The 16,484-nt window shown below is 36.1% G+C and overlaps 1 non-coding gene across 1 annotated transcript; it reads right to left on the bottom strand.

Annotated features, from left to right (window-relative positions):
- Positions 1 to 14,185: 14,185 nt before the first annotated feature.
- Positions 14,186 to 14,292, bottom strand: LOC120092262 (small nucleolar RNA R71). Its single transcript, XR_005485972.1, has one exon. It is a non-coding gene; the product is annotated as a small nucleolar RNA R71 (small nucleolar RNA).
- Positions 14,293 to 16,484: the final 2,192 nt, after the last annotated feature.

Raw genomic sequence — 16,484 nt, 5'->3', positions numbered from 1 at the left:
GCAGGGCAATGTTGAACAAGCGTCATAACGTTTCCCCGTGATGCTGAAAGGTAGAGAAGATTGAAAAACAGGGCAACATCACAACGCTGGACACTACGACTAGAAAAGGCGTGGATTCACCATCAAAGTTACAACGCTGGTTTGTGCGTTGCAACATTGCGACTACTACCTATATAAGTAGTTTGCGGGCGAACTGATTGGATGAGGCGAATTGAGGCACTTTTAGGGCTATCTTGAGAGCGTAAAGCAATATTTCGATGAGGTAAAGCAATATTCTAGATAGAGGCGGCATCGCGGAGCTTCAAAGGATCAAATATTTGAAGAGTTCATTGGGTTGCAATTTCGGATTCTAGGAAAGAGTCAAAAACACGACTTGCAATTTCTTCCCTCTTTTATTTTCTGCCCTTTGTGTTTGGAAACCTCATCAATGGTCTATGTTTGGGTTGTAACCATGAGTGACTGATTTGTGTTTCTAAGGAGTTGTTTTAGTTTTATGGATTGTGAAAACTAAATTAATTATTTTAGCATGTTTGTTCTTAATGCTTTTGATAAACTGATCACTAATTGAATGTTCTTTACTTAATGTCTATCTCAAGAGAGAAGATGTTGAGTTAGATCTAGCATGTTGAACTGTTAATCGAGTATGCACGAGGATGATAAGAGATTAATAGAGATTGTTGATGGAGGAACTTAATGTTGTGGCTAGTCAAATGATAGAAGAGATTCGAGTCGATGGTTAGTCATTAGAAAGGGTTGAGCTCGAAAGAGGATACCTGGATAAAAGACTCCTAAATTTATAATTTGCATGAATCAATCTAAGGTCAAAATAATTAATTTGGTTAATTTGTTTAACGAAATCTTACCTTAGAACGTGTCTTTGTCTAGTTTCACCCCAGTTTTATCTTGCTTTGTAAGATTAGAATAGTTAGGTTCTCTTCACATTCAATCCCCTAAATAAAATTAGAAAGATCTCTAAATAGCTAAAAGAATCAAACTGATTCCTCATAGGAAAATACTCGATTTCTTGACTATTTTACTATATTATAATTTGACGTGTGCGCTTGCACCCACATTAGGTGTAGATGATGAGAGAAAGCTATTGGCACAGACAGTTTCGAAAACGGAGGTCATTTGGTGCCTCAAACGGTCCCCAGCCTGACGGGGCTGTCCTGGGGCTCAATCTCGGTGTGCAAACCATCCGGTGGGCGAAACACCCGGAACGCACCCATGGATTCAGAACGGTGAGAGAAACTTGTTGGCACAAACGATTTCAAAAAATGAGGTCATTTGGTGCCTCAAACGTCCCCCAAGCTCGATGGGACTGTCTCGGGACCCAACTTTGCTGCGTGAACCTTCCGATGGGAAATGCCTGAAATGCACCCAAGGGTTCAGAATGATGAGAGAAAGTTGTTGGCGCAAACGGTTTAAAAAGTGGAGCTCATTTGGGCCCCAAACGACCCCCAGTCCCAGGGGGCCTACCTAGGGCTTAATTTTGGTGCACGAACCTTCCGACAGGCGAAACGCCCTAAACACACCCAGAAGTTCAAAACAATGAAAGAAAGCTATTGGCGTAGACAGTTTAAAAAATGAAGGTCATTTATTGCTCGAAACGGCCCCGGACCTCGCGGGGTTGCCTTGGGCCCCAATTTTGGTGCGCAATAAGTGGTGGGAGGTTATAGCCATAAGGAGAAGTGGTTAAGAGATTCTGTCGTGGCCTGAGTTCAGAAGAATCTTTGAAGATAAATATTATCCAAGCTCTTTTAGGGAGGCTAAGAGGGAAGAATTCCTCAAGTTAGTTCAAAAGTTCATGATAGTAGCTAAATACGAACAGAAGTTTACAATGTTGTCACAATAGGCTTTTCCAATCATAGCAGAGGAAAAGGACAGATGTAGAAGGTTTGAGAATAGTATCAGGAAGGAAATCCATACTCCAGTCACATCGACAGCTCACTGGGTGAAAACCCAACTAGTTAAAACAACTATTAGGATTGAAAAGAGTTTAGCCGAAGGAGAACAGAAAGGTAAAAGTAATCACAAGACGACAAATACAATGGAATTAGATAAAGAGAAGAAGTTAACACAATAAGATAACAAGATTGGAAGTGTTAGTAAACTGACGGCTAGCACACCTGAGAAACGCTTATGTACAAACTGTAGCAAGTATCATTGGGGAACATGTTGTAGTGGTACAAACATATGTTATTTTTGTGGTCAAGCAGGACATACTAATAGGAATTTTTCCCAACAGGTCAGAGAAGCTCAAGTAGAACAAAAACGAATATCTCAGACAATGGAACAAATGAAACAAATCGGGACTAAAGGAAAGGATTCCAGAGGAGCCAAATAGAAGGGAGTGAAAAAAAAACAACCACAGAAGTAGAGTCACGTAAAATGAATGATATGACTAAATTGCTATACGTTAGTATTACTTAACCCCTATGACATGTTTTACTACATTCCATTAGAATGATTGAATAGAGTAAGAAACAAGTTAGTATTGACTAGTGCAATGGAAGCATAGTGATGGATAGGTTATAACGATTGACAACAAAAAGGTCATTGTGAAACCTTAATCCGAAGTAGGTCCAAGCAAATTCGAAGACGAAATTTCATAAGGGGAAATAATTGTGAAACCCGAACCCTACTTTCCCTATTTAAATATGTTTCTTGTTGAGATTAGTAAAATGAGGGGTTTAATATTTAAGAAAAATGTGGAATTGTAGGGAAATGGGTAAAGGATAAGGAAATGAAGAAGGAAAATGCTTAAGTATGAGAAACTTGACTCTCGGGTGTTTTATAAGTTAGGCCTAACAAGAAGAAATTTTGGCTAAGTGTTGGTCGTGAAAAGGGTGATTAAGCATCGAGTAAACACCAAGCAAGCATCGAGTAAACACTAGGTAAGATCGAGTAAACATTAGATAAGCATCGAGTAAAAACCATGCATGAATGAGGAAAGGATCGTGCATCAAGTATGCGTGAGCGAGGAAGGGATCAGGTATCGAGTTTGCCATCGACTATCATCGAGTAATTACAGAAATATCATCGAGTAAAAGTCATCATGCATCGAGTAAGCCATCGAGCATCGAGTATGCCATCTTGCATCGAGTAAGCCATCGAGCATTAAGTTTTCAATCGAGTAATTACCAAAATACCATCGATCATTGAGTTTTACATGAGCGATCAGCTTTATGCACTAATAAATCTGGAGAGTTGGCTTAATCTTGGGCCATAAGCCATTAGTGGACAAGGTGGCATGATAGGATTTCATGCAAGTGTGTGGCCGGCGGTATAAAAGAGAAGATGAACTTCAAGAGACTGTTTTGGACAATTCTGCCATGCAAATTGAGTGATCTTGGTGTCGTTGGAAAGCTGTGTGAGCCTAGTTTCTGAGGCTGAGCTACTAAAAGAAAATCTTGCTGGAAGAAGAATGGAAAAGGAAGAAAGTGACGAAGGGTTTAGTTCTTAGGTGAATCCGGGCCATCGATGAAGAATTAAAGCTCTAGGTCGAAGCACATGGAGTTTTAAGCTGAAATTTTAAGGTAATGTTTTTTGACACCATTATAACACGTTTGTAGAAGTAGTTTTTGTAAGATAATGGAAGTCAAGTTATATATTTTGGAAGTTGAAACTGGAAAATGTTAAACAAGCAAGCAGCTACTTGAATTGAGGCCGATGATGAAGATTTGAAGCTCCAGATCAAACCACGAAGATTCTTAAGCTGAAATTTTGAGGTAATGAACTCGATTCTATGAAAGTATGTAGAAGGAATTTTCTTAAGATGAGTTCGAAATTCGTGTTATTTATGTTAGAAGTTGAATCTTAAATCTATTGAACAAGCAGGCAGCTGCTTGGCAAGAATAAGCAAGCAGCTTGATCGGTTGACATGCAGAATGAGGCGATTATTTGAAGTTTAAGCCCTTTAAATTTGACTAAGTACCCAACGTCCTAAGGTAGGTTATGAAGAGTTAAATGCGATGAGAATAAATGTGAATTTGGTTTAAAGAGTAGTCTCAAAAGGGGGACCAATGTAGTAGTTAAGTTGTTGTTCTTATGTGTAGGAGCAACACCTATAGGAAAAGCTTACAAAGCTTGTGGAAACTAAGATCAAGACCCGTGAGTTACTTTAAATGCTTTAAATGTTTTGCAAATTTTTTACGAAAATATTTAGTAATCTATGTTTACTAAAAGCTATTCATGATAACTAGTTTCCAATAGTTTTTCGAAATAACGCATCTCTTAAATGTAATGTTATGCATTGATCTAGAATGCTACTAAGTATGTTTCATATATGAACCTCAATGATTCTGAGCATGCATTAGGATTGAATGCCTTAAGGAAATGAAATGCCCGAAATGCACCCAAGGGTTCGAAACGATGAGAGAAAGTTGTTGGCACAGACGATTTCAAAATTGGAGGTCAGTTGGTGCCCCAAACGATCTTTGAGCCCCGCGGAGCTGCCCTAGGGCCCAATTTTGGTGCATGAACCTTCCAGCGAGCAAAACGCTTGAAATATACCCAAGGGTTCAGAAAAATGAGAGAAAGCTATTGGCACAGATGGTTTAAAAAACGGAGCTCATTTGGTGCCCCAAAGGCCCTCGAGCCCAATATTGGTGCACGAACCTTCTGACAGGCGGAATGCCCAAAACGCACCTCGGGGTTCAGAACAATGAGAGAAAGTTGTTGGCACAGACGATTTCGAAAATGGATATCATTTGGTGCCCTAAACGACCCCAAGCCCGGCAAGGCTACCCTAGGGCCCAATTTTGTTGCGCGAACCTTCCGGTGAACGAAATGCTTAGAAAGCACCCAGGGGTTCAAAACGATGAGGGAAAGCTGTTGGCATAGACAGATTCGAAAACGGAGCTCATTTGGTGCCCCAAATGGCCTTCGGGCCCAACGGGGCTACTCGAGGCCCAGTTTTGGTGCGTGAACCTTCTAGCGGGCGAAATGCCCAGGGGTTCAGAACGATAAGAGAAAGCTGTTGGTGCAGACGATTTTGAAAACGAGGCTCATTTAGTGCCTAATAACTTGTAGAAATACAAGTTATTTGTGTTTTTTTCTTAGAAATAAGCAACAACAAAAAGGAAAAAATGCACCGATCAAGGTGAAATTATATAAGAAAATCCAAATTGTGCTAAGGTACTTAAAACACACCCGCTGACCACATTTCATGGTCAAAGTGCACCAAAGTTTATGTTTTGCAGGAAAACAGGAATCATCACATGTACCAATCCTTTAAGAAGAAACACAATCAACGTATGCCTCGGGATTTCTGAAATCATACAGCAGATATTCTGACGTACTCCCTGATCGTTGACCATGATACAGCATTGATGTTCTCACCTACCTTGATAAATGATAGCAACCAATTAGAGTAGGAGTTTCAAGACAGAACAACACGGTACTCTATAAATAGAACCTCAGCAGATCAAGTGAAGTGATCTGAAGGCTGACAATGAGAGAGAACATTTTATTCCAAAATTTCATTCCTTCTAGGAGGCTCACTAGAGAAAGATCTTAAAAAAGGGCTTTCACCACTCTATTCATCACATCTAACCGACAGTCATTACCACCATCATATCATATCAAGAGATTGATATTGATCGTGAATCCATTCTATTCCTTGTGTATTAACGAGTTGTAGAATTTGCTTGATTGATTTCTTAAACAACTTGTATTTGAAAGATTCTCTTATCTTAATATTATCACTATGTTCATCTTCACTTTACTCTATGTTCATGCATTCTTCATCTCTTCTCTCATGAATCACTAAACCCTTAGGGTAAGGAGGAAGGTAACTTTTATGATTTAAATCACATCTTAAGACACTACCACGTTCGCTTAACATATGTCAAAAGATACTTGCCTACGAGAGCAGAGTTGAGTTATACAATCAACTTCTTGAAAGAGAAAGTTAATAGAACCTGTTAAGCGAAGCAAGAAGTATTTCTAGACATAGAAACAACCTTGCATTCTATAGCATTCCCATTTACATCTCATAGAAATATGACCATGGAGGAAACCACCGAAAGGTGTGCACCAATCGGAAATGAGAACCGTGGTAGTATCTGCAATGAGATTTATTGATTCTTTAGTTCCTTCCCTCTATCCCTTCCTTCTCCGTAGAGACCCTTTTTCAGTCTACGACATTACTCACTCATCTTAATCTCATGATTGTTAGCTACTCAGTTATTTAGAAATTTATTATTTGTACTTACTTTATTTTCATCGCAACAAACAACGCATATTTACACCTTCACATGATTCACTTTACTTCAACAATATTGCATCAAATCCCCGTGTTCGACTTTGAATCATTCTGAGAAACTTGCGATCTCGTTATACTTGGCGAGAGAGCGAGAAAACCTGTGACAAGAATGCTCTATTATCATATATTCACTTGACGCATAATACATATTCTTCAAACCATTGCATGATCATCGCATAACCATTAACGCATATCAACAAAACAATTTATCCTCAACAACTCGGTTTGGTGATTGGATCACAACCAATTATTCATTAGAGGATAAGTGGGACTTAAAGAGTAAGATATAACCTCGAGGATAAAACAACATTTGACCTAGTCGATATTAGGAACAACCTGTGAAGGGTCGACTTATTGATTATGGTTAAATCAAGCGGACAAAAATATATCTACAATGATGGGAGTGCAACTATTGGGCTGGAGTGACCGGTAGTTAACGAATGTTGATTAATTCGTTTTAAAGAGTTTAACTAATTAATCTCAGATCCTTGAAGCTCATGATTTGTAGGTCCATTGGGTCCCCTTACTAACTCACAAATGGACTAAACCTTAGAATAAAGTGATGAGTAAATTTGAAATATTCAAATACGAATTAAGGGAATGAATAATTATATACAATATAATTACATGTTTAATTATCGAATAAAATAAAATTAGAGAATCATCTAATATTTAAATTTGATTTAAAAATTACATGTTCATGATTCTGGAATTGGTAGTTGAATAATTTGATATTTGATATCAAATTTTAACTAATTAAAATAGTTTAGTTAAAATTAGTTTTATTCAAAATTAATCATTAAAATTAATTTTTGTTAAAAATAATTATTTAAATTGAATAAATTAAATTAATTTTATAATTTGAAATTTAATTTCAAATTAAAATTTATATTATATTCAATTTAAACCAAAATTTGGAGAAATTGGGTTTTTCCCACTTCCTTCAATTTGACTTCCACCTCCTAGTTCCATGAGATCGGTGAGCTCTTTGGTCTTAATCTCTTATGAGATTGGATATTGCATGAGGCTATTAGATATATATGTGGTTTTATTAAAAAAAATTCATGCAAAGTCTGAAATTTTGAAGAAGATTGTTGTTCAATTTTTCCTAAAACTTCAGAAAAACAACCAGGGAACTACAACTCAAAGTTCTCATAATTCAAGCTCATTTTAGGATCCACCACCCAATCAAATGTCCTAGAGAATAGTAGGGAAGATCAAGTAGTGGTCTACAAAGAGTTGCTATAGAGATTCAAGTTGGTTTTTGAAGATAGAAAAGTTTTTCAAAGGTATGTCTTCAAAATCCTCTTTCAAGTTTATGAACATGTTTTCTTAGTTGCTAAAATTGATGAATTAGAGTGTTTAATGATCCTGATTGCTTCCGCTAATTGCATGCTAACTCCATCAGTCTCAAGTTCAAACTTAGTAGCTTGTAACTCTTTCTTTAGGTCAGATACAATGCTTAGCAGTTGACAGTTGTCTTCAATAAGATTCTCAACTCTCTTTTGAACAGCTAAGGCTTTTAAATCTTCAAGCCACGTCTGATGGGCTTCCTCATAGGACAATTTATCATGAGAAGTAATAGCTTTGTCAGACTAGGCTTTTGCAACAGAATCATCATGATAGAATGCCTTACAGTCTTCAAGATAGATAAGGGAGAGACTTTCCACTAGTGTACGTACTTCATCGTCTGAAATAATTTGTTTCCTCATCTAAGAAGATAGCTGAAAATCCCTTTTTTTCCCTCTATGAAAGTTAGGACATTCTATCTAGAAATGCCCAAAACCCTCACATTCACAACACCTAAAGTTCTTTTCATGAACACCTCGTCCGCCACTGCCTCCTTTTTCACTTTCAGTTTTTTTGGCAAATTGATTTTCCTATCTTGAAATATTATTACTGTTGATGTTATTCATATCTTTAACATGTGGGGGAACATAGGGGCCACAAGAGGCAGGGTGCTTGCCTCATTGTCTGAGAGCTTTGCCAAATTGTTTTGCCAAGAGAGATATAGATTTGCTAGATTCTCATTAGACTCTTTGACTTTACTTGACAAGTTATCATCATTCACCGAAGCCTATAAAGCAATTCCTTTAACCTTTTTTTCAATTTTATCATCAACAATCATGTCAAACATTTGAATAGAACCAAATAATTCATCAATTTTCATGGTACTAATATCTTGCACCTCTTCTATAGCAGTAACCATCATATCGAATCTTTTAGAGAAAGACCGTAACACTTTACGAACAAGTTTCTCCTCTGAAATTTTTTCTCCAAGCGCAAAAGATTCATTAGCGATATCGAGAAGGCACAAATTAAATTCCACACACTCTCATCATCACACATTTTAAGAGTTTTAAATTGAGTTTTCAACAACTGCAAACTTGACATCTTTACTTTTGATGTTCCTTCATAGGCTACAAGTATCTCACATGCTTCTTTAGCAGTAGCACACGTGTTGATTAACCTGAAAATGTTTTGATCAACCCCACTAAATATAGCATTTAAAGGTCGCGAGTTTCCAAGAAAGGCTTGATCTTCCTCTTCAGACCAGTCCTTTTCAGGCTTTTGACCGATAACCCCATATTCGTCAGTAACTGTTGAATGTGACAGCCATTAAGAACTACCTTCCAAGACTTGCTATCAATATATTTATGAAAAGCAGTCAATCAGGCCTTCCAATAGGAGTAGTTTGACCCATCAAGAACTGGTGGACGTGTTGTAGATCCACTTTTTCTGATCAACTCCATTGAGGATTCAATGAACAAATAGTCAACTTACTCTTATACCAACTGAAAATTAGGTGAATCACAATCATACCAATAGTTAAGAAAAATGTCATTGACAAAAGTAAAGAAAAATAAACAGAAGTAAGATAGAGAAGATACACATAGTGACTTATTAACCCAGTTCAGTATAATCACACCTAGGTCTGGAAGGCTTTCACCATAGGTAAAGAGATTCATTAGAATGTAACTTAGTTTTACAACATACACTTCAACTAAGATTACATAGAATAAGTCTACACATGACTGAATACTAGTGAGCAAGTTAGGCTCCCTTTAACACTGATACTGCTTCTAATGAGCCTATATATTTAAACTCCCCTAATTTGATGTCATAGCAACGCATTCATCCCCTTTTTCACCTGCTAGTTGAAAGAACACTTAACTAACAATTACCACAACATTACGAGGAATCTACTTAGATAGACCAAGCTTCATAAGAACCGCACAACTTCTGAATATCACACTGATTAGATAGGCACACATAACCCACAAGATTCTCTCTTTCTTTTAGCTGATCGACCCTTAAAACACAAACTATGACTTACCCTAAAACTACATATGAGACATAAATAAATACAATCCTTATAAGGCAAGAAAATCACCAATGACAACAAAACAAACAAGAAAAATATTAGCCAAACAAAATTTGCCATCAATAAAGAAAGAATATTGACGCCAAGTCAGAGACAAAATATCCAAAATAAAAGAAAATATTATGAGCCAATCAATATGGATAGGGTTTATAACATGATATACTATGTTTCTAAATATTTTTGTTCTTTTTTAATATAATTCTAAATTTTAAAATTTAATATTCGAAATTCGAATATAATGAAAACATAAAAATGTTGTTTTCAAAATTTTCATCACATAACCTAATAACAGTTTTCAGAAATAGAATTTAGGTTGTCTCCCAAACACATATTTATTGAACTCAGTGAACTTGAAAACATAAAATTGAATATGAACTCTCTACCTTACATGCCCTAAGTTTGTGGTTCGATTTCTCATATCTTATTGCACTAAAAAAAAGTTTGATAATTTTAACAAGTCTCTAATATATTCTTAAATGGTTCAATTTTATATTTTGATAACTCTTGTTGCATATTCAACATTTTTTAAGTTTACCAACTTCTTGAATGAAAAATTGTAAGCATTATGTGATAACAATTTGATGTTTCGTTTTTTAGTTTTCGAAAATGGTAGTTTTTAAATTTCTTTGTAATGGATTTCGTCTTTCTTTAGGAAAAAAAAACATTTGAATTTTTTTTCCAAATAAAAAAAATCAACATTGTTTTGTCTAACTTTCAAACTTGGCATGGGTTTTAAAAAACATGTGATTAGACATCATATTACCAAATAAAGGAACTCACAAGTGGGAGTATGTTTTGTTAATAAGCTTTGTTTTAAATATATATATATATATATATAAACTAAGGATCCATTCTTTTTTTTTTTTTTTTTTTTAGAAACAGACTTGTTTGATAATCCATCGTGTTTCTTATTTCTAAATTTCAAAAAAAAATTCTAAAAATAGGATCAAATTTAAGAAATTACAAAAAATAGTTTTTCCTTATTTTATTTTTCTTTTATATAAAATTGTTTCCCTCATGTGTCAAAAAGCATCCTTGGTCTTTTATATAAGGTATTTTTATTTCTTTTATTTTATTACCATCTTTTATATTTTATTCGTTTTATTTATTAGTTTGGCTATTTCTTAAAAAAAATTGTTGCAATAATTATACTTTAATTTAATTTTGAATTTTAAAATTCTCCCATAGATTTATATATTCTTTTAATTTTCAATTTTCAAACATATATATATATATATATAATTTTTTTATTTTAAATTTTGTAATATGCATGTTTATATATTATTTTAATTTTAATATTTTAATACATTTGAAATCGGCTCTGAAACTGGTTAGAATTTTACGAGGTATAAATTTTGTTCAATAAGACATCCATTTAGCTTAAGTTTAATATTTTACAACCAAAACATTTACATAATAATATAATTGACTTAGACTTGACCTGATATCATTTAAGACGAATAGCTCAAGTGAAAATAATATTGCATATCAAATATGGGAAACATTTAAAAGATAAAACAATAAATGTATTGTTGTTGTCAATTTTGCTTAAACTTATTTGTATTTGATAATGTAAATTTTTCTATAATTATTATTTTCATTTTGATTATGTAAATGTTTTATAATTTTTTTTTTTTTTTTTTTATAATTTGATGCATGTTTTATATTTTTGTTTTACAAAACTAAATTATATTTAAAATATGTATAAGAGAAAAGGTAAGGGAAAATACAAGAAACAAGAAATTAGAAATGATTATCAAACAAATTTCTATTTCTATTTCTTTCTTAAAAAACAAGAAACAAAAATAGTTACCAAACATATTCTTGTTTCTAGTTCTTAAAAAATAAGAAACAAGAACAAGAAACAGGAAACGAGAAACGAGAAACGAGAAATAAAAACTTTATTAAACAGACCCTAAATGGTTAATAAATTAGGTTATAAAAATATTTAATTTCATGTAAAATAGATTTGTTAATTTTAATAAATGGTTGATAGGCTAGACAGAACCCTAACAAAAAAAACTTAATTACATATATGTCATTAGTTAAAAAAATTTGCATACCTATTAAGAAAATCATAAACATTTCCTTTTCTTCTTGTCTATCACTAATAGAATGTTTATCAATAATAAAATCACTAAAGTTATAAGCAATATACACCTATCAAGATCGTAGTTTTAAATTTTCATTTTTGTGTCTAATACCTTCAATTTTGTGTTTATTAAATCTTTGCGTGTTTAATAAATTATTCAGCAAGTTTGCATCTCATAGACCCTTAAATTTTCAAGTTTCTGCGTGATAACGGGCAGAAGTGCACGTTATCATAGTGCTAAGTTCTTAAACAATGCTGGCTTGTGTTGATAAAATGTATTAGATTGCGTCCAAAAAGTATTACATTTATTATATTGCGGTCGCATGCATTCATCGCATAGAAACAATTGATTTTTGTGTTTTTATGCAGAATATGCGTTGACGCAAGGCGGAAATTGTGATCATAGGAAATCATTGGTCGAGAGCAATATTACCGCAAGACTTTGCGGTGATTGTGTTCGCAAACATTTGTTCAAGAAGAATTGCCGCAACTTGGTGGGCACATCTGGGTGAAAGTCATAATTAATCGTGATGGGATAGAAAGCTGATGACGGTCGAATCCGAATTAAGCTGACAGCCGCTAACAATAACAAGTACATTCAGCTTTTCGGTGACAAATATTCGGCGCATCAGTCAGGAAATTAAAGTCATCCCATCTGCGCAATCATGAGAGAGAAATCGCCTTCACCTGAACTATAAATACCAGAGGCATCCTTTAGAAAAAGGGTTCACCAGTTAGAAAATTCATTAGTTAGCTTAGCACGCATTTGTCCATAGTTTTTCCTTTTATTTTAAGGCAGAGCAAGAGAAGAGTAAAGACGCCAGAGATCGCTCAGGGAAACTCGAGAGAGAACCTTGAGGCGTAGAAGCAAAGAGCGGGCCAACTCTCGCGAGAGCGAGATTATCTTTTGAACACAAGTAGAAAAGCAGTGTAAAAGCCTGGGCAGCAAGATATTGCTACCAGGCTCTTTATTCTATCCTTGCATTGTTATTTTATACTTCATCTTTATATTTATACAATGGAAGTTCTTATTCTATATCTGTTCACTCTCTTAGCATGCATGAGTAGCTAAACTAGTCGAATGGGTTAGGAAAAACTAAGCTAACATGACCTAGGAAGTTCATTGCTTGCGATTGTCTTGTGTTATGCTGTGCCAAATACCCCTTTAGAGCTACTTGAGAGAGCTAGGTTAGAATCTAGACTCGAGAGAGCAAAATTAGAACTGCATAAACAAGAGATGGGGACTTAGAGATAAACTCTGTTTGTCAATCTACATCGCATGCATCCTAGAAATGAGAATGATATTATGTGGTCGCCTTATTTGTGTGTGTGTCATTTTGTCATCGCATAAATAAGAATAGAGGATTATGTGTAGGTCTTATAGACTTATCGCATATATCGCATGCGTTCTAGCCTTAGAAGTTGTGGCATTCGCACCGAGAGGTGGTTTACTGTTGTATGCATGCTGCATGATCACATAGCATGAATGCATCCTAGGAAGTGTTAGTCGAAACTTTTCTCAACCCGTTCACCGCATATTCATCACATCCTTCGTGTATTCAACTCTTTTCAAACTCTGCTGCATTTGTTTATTTTCCATTACCACAAACAACAACCTCAATAACTATTTATTTATTTGGTTATCGCAAAATTTTCCTAAAAATTACCACCGCAACCTATTTTTCCAAGTCCCTAAGTTCAACTCTAGACTTACCAGGAAACTCAGTGGGGTTTACACTTGGATTCTGCTGAGAAAACTTGAGTGCTCAACGCATTTTCATCATCGAATTTCATCCACAATTCCACATCATAAAATAACACATCAAGTTTTTTGGCGTCGTTGTCGGGGACTTCGAAAAAATAGTGTGCTAACGGTAATTTTTCTGATTTCTTTGTAAACTCTCAATCTCTGGTGAATTACAACCCGGAGGTTGAGAGAACATTTCGATGTAGATTAAGAGACAACTGCTAACAACAAAAGAGAACACCAAGAATGGCAGAGCAACCGGAAGCAAGGGTCGCTAACGCGAACAATATTGTGGCCAACCCCATCCTTCTGGTGAATGACCGCAATAGACCCATCCGGGACTATGCATCGCCTAACCTCTATGATTTCTCTCCAGGAATCATGAGGCCGGCGTTAGATGGATCGAGGTTTGAAATGAAGCCGGTAATGTTGTAGATGATCCAGGCTGCTGGGCAGTTTGGAGGAAGGCGTGGCAAAGACCCACACGCCCACCTTCGGAGCTTCATAGAAATCTGCAACACTTTTGTGTTCCCAAATATCTCCATCGAGGAAGTTCGACTCACTTTGTTCCTGTTTTCCTTATGCGATCAAGCAAGAAAATGGGCATATTCTCTCGAACCGGGGAAGATAACTTTGTAGGAACAGGTGGTGGAAAAGTTTATGAAGAAGTATTTACCACCAACCGAGAATGCTAAGAGAAGGAAATTAATATCAAATTTTGAACAAGAAGATGAAGAATCGCTCAGCGATGCCTGGGCGAGGTTCAAGCAGCTAGTAAGAGATTGTCTACATAATGGCTTACCAGACTACCTGCAGATGGAGATCTTTTACCAGGGACTGAATCCCTCTTCGCAGACTACTATCAATGCGGCAGCCGCTGGTGATCTGCTAGACAAAACATATGAGGAGGCAAAGAGTATACTTGATCGCATTTCTAAAAATCATGAGGATTGGTGAGAAAGTGATCAAAGATTTAGAATTAAAGATAATGATGCAAACAACGGGGCCATCGCATCCCTGCAAAATCAAATGACTACGATGATGAGTTTGATACAAGGCATCGCAATTAATAATACGGGAGCGAAGAAAGGGAAGGTCAGCGCAATTACTCAAACGACCGCAAGTTGTGTCATTTGTAGAGATGCTCGCCCGATGGAAGAATGTCCAACAAACCCGCAGACGGTATGCTTCATGAGAAATAATCCCTATTCCGATACATATAACCCCGGGTGGCGAAACCACCCAAATTTTGCATGGAAAAATCAACAACAAAGCTTTCAAACTGTGGCACAAAAAGAAGGACCACCCGGATTTTTCCCACAAAACAACGGCCTAACACATAGTCAAGCTAGTAGCTTACAAACACCGTAATCTTCGTCCTTAGAAAGCTTGTTGAAGCAGTACATTGAGAAAAACGAATCAGTGCTTTAGAATCAAGCTACATCCATTAGAAATCTCGAAATTCAAATGGGACAAATTGCAGGCCAACTGAAAAATAAACCACAAGAAGCGTTGCCGAGCTCAACTGAGCTTCCTCACAATGCTAGAGGTACTGGGAAGGAACAATTTTTAGCAGTCTCCTTACTAAGCAACAACATGACTGCGGAAGTAGGGGAGAAGCCCATTGCGACCAACTTGAATGCGGTGACAATCGAAGACCCGTTGACCTATAATTCGAAAAAGCCCGAGAAAATGGACCCTGAAGTTGCGTCCACCCTCAAACCTCTAGATCTTGAGACAGAAGAAGTCCAACCACCAGCAACTCTGCAAATATTGAAAGAGAAACAAAATGATGAAGACAAGATCGCAATAGTGGCCACAACGCAAAATGTTATGATCCCACCGAAAATGGACGACCCAGGAATCTTTACGATACCATGCTCCATCGGAGGGGTCTACAGTGGCCAAACGCTATGTGATCTTGGGGCAAGTATAAACATAGTGCCACTATCAATCTTCAAACAATTGAATGTCGGTACACTCACACCCACAAAGGAAACTCTCCTGCTCGCGAACAGATCTCAAATACACCCTAAAAGAGAGTTGAAAAATGTTGCAATCTCAATCGGTAAATTCATCCTGCCGGCAGACTTCCTCATTTTGGATTATAAAGTGGACAAAGATGCACCCATCATATTGGGACGACCATTCCTTTCGATCGGTCGTGCTCAAATTAATGTGCGCAAAGGGAAAATTGTAATGAATATTCATGGGGAAAAACTCTGGATTAAGGTAGTAAAGATCCCAGAGGACAAAGAAAAGAGGGAAAAGCCATCGTGGACGTGAACAACCCAGCTTGGAATAAGCGGTCCCTGAGTTATTATATAATTCAACCTCATCAGGGACGCAATCCTTTTGAATATCCTTTTTTCTGCATCAAATACTTCATGAACTTTTATCATCTCATTATTTATTATCGCAATTACCTTTTTGTTACCAGCACCGTTCTTAGTCTACAATACCCAAAAAAAAAAAATTATTTTGTTTAAAAATTATTTGACCCTCTCTCTATTTTCTTGCATTGATTGAGGCACATGATTGCGGAGGTATTTCACGAAGAAGCAACTTATCTTATTCCATCACCGCAATCCAAAGAAGATAGATTGCCGCAAAGAAGGATGCATCAATACATAATGCGGGCGACGGCGAAAATTTGGGAGTTGTATTCTTCCTTCACTTTATTTCAAATTTTGCACTATCACATCACATGTTAGTTTTAAAAAGTCTTATCACCGTACCCTGATTGATTACCGCAATCATGTGACATAGATAAATTTAGTAGTTTACCACATTCTGTTTCTTTGCCAAGTATGATTTCAATGATGAAAAATATGCTTCTATTTCTTTCGTATATACTAGAGTCAACTTAGTCTTAAGATAGTCACCTCATGAAATATTTCTAGAAGTTAGGGGTTTGCTAGCTTTCTTTCAAACTCTCTTTACGAAGCTCTAAGAACATCGCATGACTTATTTCAATCTTTTGGCAATGAGA

This window comes from Benincasa hispida, chromosome 11 (assembly GCF_027475165.1).
Source record: "Benincasa hispida cultivar pf3 chromosome 11, pf3_genome.v1.1, whole genome shotgun sequence".
Classification (NCBI taxonomy): Eukaryota; Viridiplantae; Streptophyta; class Magnoliopsida; order Cucurbitales; family Cucurbitaceae; genus Benincasa; species Benincasa hispida.
This window is presented reverse-complemented; position numbering and strand designations above follow the sequence as displayed.